Here is a 12412-nt window from a genome sequence, read left to right as displayed (position 1 = left end):
GGGTTTCCCTGGTAGTGCAGTGGTTAAGAATCCACCTGCCAATGCAGGGGACATAGGTTCGAGCCCTGGTCCGGGAAGATCCCACATGCTGCGGAGCAACTAAACCCCCATGCCACAACTACTGAGCCCGTGCACCTAGAGCCCATGCTCCACAACAAGAGAAGCCACCACAGTGAGAAAGCCGCATGCCTCAGCAAGCAGTAGCCCCCGCTTACCGCAACTAGAGAAAGCCCACATGCAACACTGAAGACACAACACAGCCACAAATAAAATAAATTTTAAAAAATATATATCGACAATTCCAATACATGGACCTTATTTGTTTTTTTAATGTTTGTTTTTTTTTAATTTTTAATTTTATATTGGAATATAGTTGATTAACAATGTTGTGTTAGTTTCAGGTATATAGCAAAGTGATTCAGTTATACATATACATGTACTCTTTTTCAAATTCTTTTCCCATTTAAGTTATTACAGAATATTGAGCAGAGTTCCCTGTGCTATAGAGTAGGTCCTTGTTGGTTATCTATTTTAAATATAGCAGTGTGTATATGTCAATCCCAAACTCCCAATTTATCCCTCCCCATCTCCTTTCCCCTTTGGTAACCATAAATTTTCTAAGTCTGTGAGTCTGCTTCTGTTTTGTAAATATGTTCACTTGTACCATTTTTTTTAGATTCCTCATATATGCGATATCATGTGATATGTATCTTTCTCCGACTGACTGACTTCACTTAGTATGATAATCTCCAGGTCCATCAATGTTGCTGCAAATTATTTCATTCCTTTTAATGGCTGAGTAATATTCCATTGTATATATATACCACATCTTCTTTACCCATTCATCTGTCAGTGGGCATTTAGGTTGCTTCCATGTCTTGACTATTGTAAACAGCGCTGCAGTGAACATAGGGGTATGTGTATCCTTTCGAACAATGGTTTTCTCTGGATATGTGCCCAGGAGTGGGATTGCTGGATCATATGGTAGCTCTATTTTTAGTTTTTTAAGGAACATTCATACTGTTCTCCATAGTGGCTGTACCAATTTACACTCCCACTAACAGTGTAGGAGGGTTCCCTTTTCTCCACACCCTCTCCCACATTTATTGTTTGTAGACATTTTCTTGATGGCCATTCTGACTGGTGTGAGGTGATATCTCATTGTAGTTTTGATTTGCACTTCTCTAATAATTAGCGATGTTGAGCGTCTTTCCATGTGCCTTTTGGCCATCTTATGTCTTTTTTGGAGAAATGTCTATTTAGGTCTTCTGCCCACTTTTTGATTGGGTTGTTTGTTTTTTTGATATTGAGCTGCATGAGCTGTTTGTAGATTTTGGAGATTAATCCCTTGTCAGTCACCTCATTTGCATATATTTTCTCCCATTCTATGGGTTGTCTTCTCATTTTGTTTTTACTTTCCTTTGCTGTGCAAAAGCTTTTGAGTTTAATTAGGTCCCATTTGCTTATTCTTGTTTTTATTTCCATTACTCTAGGAGACAGATCAAAAAAGATATTGCTATGATTTATGTCAAAGAGTGTTCTTCCTATGTTTTCCTCTAAGAGTTTTATAGTATTAGGTCTTACAGTTAGGTCTTTAATCCATTTCGAGTTTATTTTTGTGTATGGTGTTAGAGAATGTTCTAATTTTATTCTTTTACATGTCACTGTCCAGTTTTCCCAGCACCATTTATTGAAAAACTGACTTTCCTCCACTGTATAGTCTTGCCTCCTTTGTCGTAGATTAATTGACCATAGGTGCATGGGTTTATTTCTGGGCTTTCTATCCTGCTCCATTGATCTATATTTCTGTTTTTGTGCCAGTACTATGCTGTTTTGATGATTGTAGTTTTTTATTATAAATGTGGACCTTATTTGTGATTCAAACAGACAAATTGTAAAATGTCATTTAGGAGACAATTGGAAATTTGAATACTGATTTGATTATAATAAGGAATATATTCAAATAGTCAAGGAATTATTGTTATTCAAAGAATAATATTCCTTGGAATATTCAGGGAATGTATTCAAGGAATTGATATATTTTCTTTGATAAATGTACTGTGGTATGTTTTCATAAAGAGTTTTTAATCTCTTAGCGATCCATATTGGAATATTTACACATGAAATCATGTAGCATCTAGAATTTGCTTTGAAATAATATTTAAAATTCAAGCATACCTCATTTTTTTGCCCTTTGCTTTACTGCACTTCACAAAACCTTTTACAAATCAAAGGTTCATGACAACCCTGTGTTGTCAAGTGATAATTAGCATTTTTTAGCAATTAAGATTTTTTAAATTAAAGTACATACATTGTTTTTTTTAGATATAATGCTAATGCATACTTGAGAAACTACTGTATAGTGTAAACATAACTGTTATATGTATTGGAAAACCAAAATATTCATGTGACTTGCTTTATTGCAGTTTTTGCTTTATTGCAGTGGTCTGGAATGAAACCTACAGTATCCCTGAGGTATGCCCATACTAGATTTAACAATTGACTGTCAGTCGACAATTGTTAAGCTGGGTGATGGGAGCATCAAGTTGCATTATGTCATCCTCTCTATTTTTGTATATGTTTGAATTTCTCAATAATAGAAAAGTTATTTTAAAAGAAACAAACAATGCAAATGCACAAGGCCAAGTCCTTTCACAGAAGAATTCTAACAAGAAATTGTTATGTTGTATGAATTTTCCAGAACATTGGAAAAGATGCAAAGCTTCTGAACTCATTCTTGGAGATTAGTATACCTCTAATATTAGAAGCAGACAAGGGGGGCTTCCCTGGTGGCACAGTGGTTGAGAGTCCACCTGCTGAGGCAGGGGACATGGGTTCGTGCCCTGGACCAGGAAGATCCCACATGCCACGGAGTGGCTAGGCGCGTGAGCCATGGCTGGGGAGCCTGCGCATCTGGAGCCTGTTCCCCACAACAGGTGAGGCCACAACAGTGAGAGGCCAGCGTACCACAAAAAAAAAAAAAAAAAAGCAGACAAGGATATAGTATTAAAAAAGAAAAGAAAACTCTAGGCTAATATCATTCCTGAACATACCTGTGAAAGTCCCACGTATAAGAGTAACAAATTGAATATGGAAATATATTAAAGAATAATCCAACATGAGCAAGGTAAGGTTTATTCTAGGTAAACAAGGTCAGTCCACTATTGGGTAATCACTCTATGTAATTTATGGCACTGAAAGATTAAAGGAGAAAATAGTATTTTAGAAAAGTCAATGCTCATTCATGTTTAAAAAACAGATTTATCTCGATAGCAATCTAGAACATAAAAATCAACTTACACTTTTTACCCTAGTTACTTCTGAATTCTATAAATGTTCTAGATAACTTACGTGTTCAATGCTTGTTTAATTTTAAAAAGTTTAAGTCATGTACAAAAGTTATATGATCAAATTTATGGCATAATTTTCCAGCTCTCCACTTTTATATTTCCAGCAGCACAGCCTTTGTTGCAAGATCAAAAATAATATAAACTTCTTCTAAGTGTGTAAAAACAAATAGGATAAGTAAGTGTGAAATGTATAAATTTATTTCCTCTTTGATTTTGAACACATATCCATATACTAATTGGAATTCAAGGCACCCATGGGGTATTTATCCCCTCCCAAATTATGTAAGTCATCACATTCAGTAGATTCACACACATCATTAATTAGTTTGAATAATTTCATTGAGAAGAGCCTTGTGAATTCCTAGTAAATGTAATGATTGTGGCACACAGCTTTAAAGTCATTCTTTTTTTTTTTTTAATTTTTGGCTACGTTGCGTCTTCGTTGCTTGCGCGTGGGCTTTTTCTAGTTGCGGCGAGAGGGGGTTACTCTTTGTTGCAGTGCACGGGCTCTAGACATGTGGGCTTCAGTAGCTGTGGCATGCGGGCTCCATAGTTGTGGCTCATGGGCTCTAGAGTGCAGGCTCAGTAGTTGTGGCTCATGGGCTTAGTTGCTCCGTGCATATGGGATCTTCCCCAACCAGGGCTCGAACCCATGTCCCCTGCATTGGCAGGCAGATTCTTAACCACTGTGCCACCAGGGAAGTCCCTAAAGTCTTTCTTAAAACTTGAATGTTGTTGGCACATGAAGGACTACACTAGAATATCCAGAATGTGGGTGTAGAATAAGGAAAAAGTCATCATCTGAAAGTGAAAACAGAATGTAATCATAATACCAATAGCTGAAGAGACAACTTACAGATGTGTTGTTGGTAGAGTTGGAAAATGACCAATTCCTGTGTCAAGAAGACATGGCTCAAATGCCACTAATGTAAAATGAAACTGTTCCTTCTCTCCAACTGCACTGTAGCTTGCCTGGCACGTTGAAATGGTACCTGTGGAATTTGTCACTGTTTTCCAATACTCTCCAAGAGGAGGCTGCTTTGATTCTAGAAGACCAAGAGCTCTAATCTGGATAAAAGTATCCCCAGAATAAAGAAAGCTAATTTCCCAGACTTAGATGACTTAATGGAGATATCTTTTGAGAGCATCTAACACTCTATGTCCTATTCTGTATCTGTCAAGCAAATTATTAACATGTAAACTGGTTTTAGAGGGAACCTGATGTACAGATAACAGGATCCCATTGTTAAGTCAGGTTTATTTCACATGGCAATTTATTAAATTTTCCCTTGAGAAGACCAGTCAGTCTATTGTTTGTCGGTTTAGTTAGTGTTTCACAGTCCCCTATAGGTTGATCAGCTTTCAGCAACCTAATGGAACTACTTTTGGACCAGCTCTAGTACCATGGAGATACCCTTAAGCTATTTTTTTTTTTACATGAAGAACATAGTAGCTTCTCTTTTGCCTTTCTCTTCATTTGCAATAGATATTTATGCTCAAAATAAGAAAATATCAGTAGTAAATATCCAACTTACTAATATTTATTTAGCGTTTGGAAATTTTCTAAAAATGCATTTTATTTCTTTGCGTATCCCAATAAATGAACAACACCAAAAGAAGAAAATTATAGACGACGAAATTTTGCAAGAATTGGAAAGAAATCGTTTCTTTTCAAAAAATGATTTGTCTATTTCCAGCAGCTTGATTTGTGTAGACTTGGTCTCAAGTTACCCTGTGACTATAGAAACAGGATCAGAACTCACTCTGGGGACAGGAAACCAGCACCAGGCAGAATGAAGCTGGGGAAACTGAGATCTACAAAGACTGGTCTGAAACAAATGGCCAGGAAACCCCAGAAACAAAACTGAAGAATGGATAGCGACACAATTTTTTCTAATTATGGAAGCATTTGGGGACCAGGTATCCTTGTAGGCATCAGGACACAGGAAGGAGAAATCCAGATAGTAGTCAAAACTCAGTAGGCAGGGCTTCCCTGTTGGCGCAGTGGTTGGGAGTCCGCCTGCCGATGCAGGGGACACGGGTTCGTGCCCCGGTCCGGGAAGATCCCACATGCCGCGGAGCGGCTGTGCCCATGAGCCATGGCCGCTGAGCTTGCACGTCCGGAGCCTGTGCTCCGCAGCGGGAGAGGCCACAACAGTGAGAGGCCCGCGTACCGCATAAAAAAAAAAAAAAAAAAAAAAAAAAAAGGGCTTCCCTGGTGGCGCAGTGGTTGAGAGTCCGCCTGCCGATGCAGGGGACACGGGTTCGTGCCCCTGTCCCGGAGGATCCCACATGCCGCGGAGCGGCTGGGCCCGCGAGCCATGGCCGCGGAGCCTGTGTGTCCGGAGCCTGTGCTCCGCGGCGGGAGAGGCCACAGCAGTGAGAGGCCCGCGTACAGCAAAAAAAAAAAAAAAAAAAAAAAAAAAACTCAGTAGGCAAACAGGTCGTCTCATAATCGTCTAATAGAAATCTCAAGCTTTAACTGCCTAAATTGAACTCTTATTAATTTGATTCCCCTAAAATTTTTTCTGAAGTTGTCCACAACTCATTTAATGGAACCACCCAGCAGTTAAAGCCAAAGCCTAAGAATCATCATTACTTCCACTCTTCACACAGCCTTCAACAATCTCCTCCTCTCTTGCACACACATCTTATGTCTCAACAAGGCCTGTTAACTCTATTTCCAGATATCTCAGATCTGTCCATTTCTTTCTCTTCCCACTCCTGCGATCTTAGTCCACGCCACTTCCATTTCTCATGTGGACTACAGTGGTCATTTAGCTGGGTTCCTCACTTACTCTCTTACCCCTTACAGTCTGTTCTGCATACAGCAGCCATCCAATGCAAAGTTGATGAGCAGAGCTGAAATAGCCAATTCAGACCACGGGATCAAAGCCTCATGTTAAGGATGACAAAACAAGACAGAGTGTGGATTCCTGAACCATTCTATCATCTCTGCACTGCTTATTCTCAGAGAAAGAAGTAAATTTAAATATTATTTAGGCCATTGTGTTTGTTTGTTTGTTTCTGTTACAGCCAACTAAGTGTAACTGCATCCTAATACAGATTTTATGTGGAACGATGTGCTCGACAAGGGACATGGATTTAAAAGAGGTAACGTCTGTCCAGTGTTTCTTTGCCTTCCATGGAGGACCCTGTAGACAGGGTACCATCAGCCCACAGGGGGCTGCAGCCTGTGTATCCTGGGCCCTAAGAACAGCAGGTAAGCAGTGGTTCAGGGTGGGATGTCAGCAGAGCAAGGCTAAAGTACGGTTTCTGAAGCGATGTGAAATGACCTTCAGAAGGAGGGAAAACTAATTCTTGGGTTTCCCCATAAGATTGTTTGCCCTTAGAAGGCAGAGATTCTATCATATCATTCTCTGTAAGCCCACGAAGATCTTGAGTATAGTAAGTACTCAGAAAATTGAATAAAGGCCTTTCTAAGATGCAGCCATCCCTTTGAGCCCAGGCTGAGCTTGGTCTCCCTCTTTATCAGTGAAAATTATGAATATTTATATTAACTAAATCAATTACAATTCCTGTGTTTACTATTCAACCTCTAGTCAAAAGGTATTGCCGTCTTTTGTTTATATACCAGCTAGAATAGTACCACATGGAATGAAATGCTTAATAAATGCTTTGGAATGATAGTGATAACAATTTATTGAACAGAAGCTCTTCTTAATTTTTTAAAGTCTAAGCATTAATACATTTAAAAGCATCCAGATGGTACCTGAAAACTATTATTGACAATATAAGAGCCAATACTGTATTAGATTCAGTATAATGATACAGTGAGCACATAATGTAAGATTATAAAGTAATGAGGGTAGTTGAATAAATATATATGAGAGTAGGTCATTGTTTAGTGATTACTCCTTAGAAATACTCGTGATCACTCTGGAAAAAAGTATAAACATTTTTGCTAGCCAACACACATTTTTTCTGAGCCTGCATAGGGAATAAATGTGGCTTTGCTTGCTGTAAAGTAGCAAAACTGGGGAGGATGGGGGAAGGATGGGAGGATGGGTGGCAGAAACAGGCCTTTAACCTACATATCCTGCTTGGGTTGCTTCTGAGTACCAGGCAGGCCACTAGGAGTTCCACTGACGTTAAGATTGCCTCAGGCTGTTGGAAGAAATTATGACGAGAACTTTAGGAATGATGGAACTACCTGGAATGGTGAGATTATTACCCTCTAATAAGGAAGGAGACAGAAGAGGCAAAATCTAGGTACAGATTCCTTCATGTAGAGAGAGAATGAATTCACTCTGAGACAGGAGACCCCTGAGGCACCTGGACTTCTAGCAGGTAGTGATAAGGAGATTATTGTCATTACCCACGCAACAGTCATTTCTTTTTTTATAATTTTATAGCAGTATAGTTGATTTACAATGTTGTGTTAGTTTCGGTTGTACAGCAGAGTGATTCAGTTATACATATAATACATATATCCACTCTTTTTGAGATTCTTTTCCCATATAGGTCATTACAGAGGATTGAGTAGAGTTCCCTGCACTATACAGTAGGTCCTTGTTGGTTTTCTGTTTTATATATAGTAGTATGTGTATGTTAATCCCAAGCTCCTGATTTATCCCTCCCCCCACCCCCGTGTTTCCCCTTTGGTCACCGTAAGTTTGTTTTCAATATCTATAAGTCTGTTTCTGTTTTGTAAATAAGTTCATTTGTATCATTTTTTAAATTAGATTCCACATATGAATGATGTCATATTTGTCTTTCTCTGTCTGACTTACTTCACTTAGTATGATAATCTGTAAGTCTTAGTTCACTTAGTATGATAATCTAAGTCCATCCATGTTGCTGGAAATGGCATTATTTTGTTCCTTTTTATGGCTGAGTAATATTCCGTTGTCTATATGTAACGCATCTTCTTTATCTACTCCTCTGTTGATGGACATTTAGGTTGTTTCCATGTCTTGGCTATTGTAAATAGTGCTGCTATGAACATTGGGGTGCATGTGTCTTTTCAAATTATGGTTTTCTCTGGATATATGCCCAGGAGTGTGATTGCTGGATCATATGGTATTGATAGTTCCATTTCTAACCCCCTTCCTCCTTGATGGTGGAGTTTTCCTCCTATTCCAGAAACTGAATATGTCAACATTCTCACCTTTGTATTCTCCCTTGCATCTAGGGCATGGGCATACATCCAACTCTGGGCAGTAGGGCCCAAGGGAAGTCTGTTGGGGGCTTCTGGGAAAGATTTTTCCATCTAATAAAAAGAGAGACGTGCACATGAAACAAAACCCCACTTTCTTTTCTTGCTTCTGCATGTTTTTGTGTGAAGTCATGACACCTGGAGCTGTGGCAATCATCTTGTGACTTGTGTGACAAAGACACTTCTTTAATAACATTGAGGAGAACAGAGAGGGAAAAAAGAAAGAGCCAGGAATCTTGATATTTTTGAGTTACTGAACCCACCCTCAAAAAACCTACCCCAAGACTTCCTGTTGTCGATGAAATTAAGCCCCTATTCCTTAAGCCACCTTTAATAGCAATAGTATCACTCCTGCCACTGAAAGTATCCTATCTGAGAAAAGTGAGGGGAGGTCTGTTTATTGAAACAGGGTGGTACCATCCCAACACCCTCTAGGTAAGCCCTTGGAAAGTTGTCCCAAGTATCTGAGATGAGAGGACAATGAAAGCCAGAATTCTCTTTTGTTTGTTTGTTTTTTGTTTTTTGTTTTGTTTTTTTTGTGGTACGTGGGCCTCTCACTGCTGTGGCCTCTCCCGTTGCGGAGCACAGGCTCCGGACGCGCAGGCTCAGCGGCCATGACTCATGGGCCCAGCCGCTCCGCGGCACACGGGATCCTCCCGGACCGGGGCATGAACCCGCGTCCCCTGCATCGGCAGGCGGACTCCCAACCACTGCGCCACCAGGGAAGCCCCAGAATTCTTTTTAAAGTTGTATTACGAGCTCTAATCACTAGTGGTCCAAGAGCCTTACCCAGCACTACCATTTACAGAAGTACAAAGCCACTGCATGAGCACAACTGCAGGGCATGTGGCTGCAGAAGGATGACAAGCAGGCTAGAAGAGGCTACCATGCATCAGAGCAAAGAGCAGAGAGAATGACCCCCAATCCAAGAGTGGTCAATGCATTGAAATGAGTGTCTTAGAAACCTTGGGAAAGGAGGAGCTGTAATAATTTGGAATGGGAAGAGAAGACTGTACATACTAAACCATTTTGTTTGTTTCCCAAGTTCTTGATTATCCCACAAGGTTGGTGTGACTTGGAGAAACAAAAGGAAATCTAGAACAATGACTTCTTATACGAGCGTCTAATGTATCATAGGTGTGGCTCAGCAGAACAGAACATTTAAAAAGCCTTGGCAAGAGCCATGGGCTTTAATTAAATCGGATTATTTTAACTAAATACTATGTAGAGACATGCTGCTCAGTTTTCAGGGTAGCGCCCCTGTTCATTCTTACTGAGTCTGGATGAATTTATATGCAACTTAGAGTGTGAAATATCTCTGGGGAATTCAGCCCACGTGCCCAACTCCAGAATTCTAAATTTTAGAGCAGGCCACAATGAAAAATGGGGACAAGCTCTTTGGGACTGATAGTTGGCCCCAGGATTAACAGCCCTGGACAAGGATGGGATCCAAAATGTTCCCTAGCATCTGATTAACAGGTGCTATAGGTGAATGGTAAACTCACCATTGGGAAAGAAAGAGGTAGCTAGCCCAGGCTCAGATAAATTTTAAGGTAGATAACAGGTGGTTTCTTCCTGTTCTATGGCAGATGGAACTGTGAAATAATAGGTTCAGACTTCCTTTGGAGAAAACACTCTCACCCTTATGTCACAGGCAGAAACAAGAGGGATAATGGTTAAATGAAGAAAAGAGATTATTTCTGTTTTTACTGGTGTTACTAGCCAACATCTGTGAAATATAACCATTGGGTCTTCCAGCTTATCTGGCCAAAGTGTCAGTGCCACACAGACTGAGGAAACAAAGTAGAGATGGGAGGTGCAGACCTCTTTTTCTGGAAAAGGAGAGAGAAACTGTGATATCTGGAAAAGGAAATTGGTCTTTCGGTTTTGTTTTAAGATGGGAGAGACTGAATTATGTTTGTACACCAGGGAGAAGTCAGCAGAAAGGGGGCATTTGAAGGTTCAGAAGAGAGAAGGGGTGATGACTAACAAGAATGGGACCTAAGGAGATGGCGGGGGGAGGGGGCAGGAGGTGGATCCAGAGCATAGGTGAGGGAGATTAGCCCGGGCCAGAGAGAAAGGCACCTCTTTCCCTGAGCCTGGAGAAAGAAGAAAATGTGTGTAGAGGCTTCTATCTGTCAGGATAAACCTAGTTATGCTGTGGTAACAACCTCCAAAATCAACACGGTTTACAACGAGAAAGGTTGATTTCTCACTCACATTACACGTCCAGTGCCTGTTGGCTCTGATTTGGTTCAGTGTCACCCACATTTCAGGATTTAGGCTCATGGCTCAGCCCCTATCTGGAACCCTGCAGTCTTGGTGGCAGAAAGAAAAGAGAGAATAGCAACCACGCCTGAGTTAAAGCTCCTGCAGGGAAGTGATGCATATCAGCTCAGTCCACATTTCATGGCTAAAGCAATTCCTGCGGTCATGCCTGAGTTTGATAGGACGACGGTGTGGAAGAACGACTTTGAATACGGGTGAACAATGCAGAAGAGAGGGGCTTTGAACATGGGCAAATGATATAAGCTACCACAGGGTCCATCCTGCTTTTGTTGGTGATAGAAATAGCTCCATTCAGCCAGTAAATATTTACTAAGCCCCTGCTGTGTGCCTTGCACTACAGGTGGCTCTGAGAATAAACTTCTAAAAAAGACAGACCACTGCTTTCATAGCTATTATAGTTTAGGGAGTTCCTAGTGATGACCTTGGTTTTTCTTACATAGGGGACTCTATCGTCTGCTAAGAGGAAGAGAGTTGTTTGAGGGTAAAGAGTTTGAGGAGAGAGGTAAACATTTCAAAAAACTGCTGAGCAGGGCTTCCCTGGTGGCGCAGTGGTTGAGAGTCCGCCTGCCGATGCAGGGGACACGGGTTCGTGCCCCGGTCCGGGAAGATCCCACATGCCGCGGAGCGGCTGGGCCCGTGAGCCATGGCCGCTGAGCCTGCGCGTCCGGAGCCTGTGTTCCGCAACGGGAGAGGCCACAGCAGTGAGAGGCCCTCGTACCGCAAAAAAACAAAACAAACAAACAAACAAAAAAAACTGCTGAGCAACATGGGAAGGACTGATGAATGGGGGGAATAAAAGGACTTCCAGGCAGCACCGCATTGTCCTGCTGTGGATGACAGATTCATGGCTGTGTGATGTTTCCTACTGGTGCTCAGCAGCCTGGATACTCTAAGGGCCAAAAAGGTAAGGATCTGAGGGCCAACTAGGAAATAAGGGGCCCACAGATGATGCTGACACTAGAAGGAACAGGGCTAGGTCTAGATAAGGAGGAAAGTGAAGTCTTATGGGCAAGTGCTGAGCAACAAAGTTCCAGGAGGAGAGTGAGTGAGTGAACGAGAAAAGCAGGATATGCTGACCAGAGGAAGCAGGGCTGCAATTTAAAGTTTCACAGGTGGAGCAGTTCTTGGTAGAGAAAAAGTCCAGGGTGTGGACGTTGGGTGCGAGGTGGTTGATCTTTATCCAGGCCTTGATTGTTCCTTACAAGTTGTTCCTGTATTTAAGGGTCATATCTATATGCAGTTTTATCTTGATTTTACAGTCTAATGCTGAATATACTGGGAATTATGAATGAGCTACCTGTATTGTTTTATTTCACCCAACTCCAGATCCCAGTCACTTCACAGCTGCTTTGGAAAAGAACAGAGGACAAATGTGACATTTCTTTTTGAAGTCTTCATGCTTCTTTGTACATTACTATGTATATACTAGGTGTTTTTATATTCCTATTGAACTTAATTGTATTCCTTTTCCTGCTTCCTACTCAATAGCAAGAAACTCCTTTTGACATTGGGCTTCTATAAATGTTCAGCAACTTCAACAACTATCCTTTCTTGTCTTTTTAAAAATTTTTCTTGGAGTATAGTTGACTTACAA

The 12412-nt window shown here is 40.9% G+C and overlaps 1 long non-coding RNA gene across 1 annotated transcript in view; it reads left to right on the top strand.

The window, feature by feature from the left end:
- The window catches only part of LOC308622260, a 248275-nt gene extending 236924 nt beyond the window's left edge, over positions 1-11351 (top strand). The window contains exon 4 of the long non-coding RNA XR_014016603.1: positions 6387-11351. This is a non-coding gene — a long non-coding RNA (uncharacterized lncRNA). The remainder of the gene's footprint in view (positions 1-6386) is intronic.
- The last annotated feature ends 1061 nt before the right edge of the window (positions 11352-12412 follow it).

This window comes from Mesoplodon bidens (genome assembly GCF_964165515.1).
Source record: "Mesoplodon bidens genome assembly, chromosome: 9".
Classification (NCBI taxonomy): domain Eukaryota; kingdom Metazoa; phylum Chordata; class Mammalia; order Artiodactyla; family Ziphiidae; genus Mesoplodon; species Mesoplodon bidens.
Note: the sequence above shows the minus strand (reverse complement) of the source record. Positions and strands in the feature narration are given on the sequence as shown.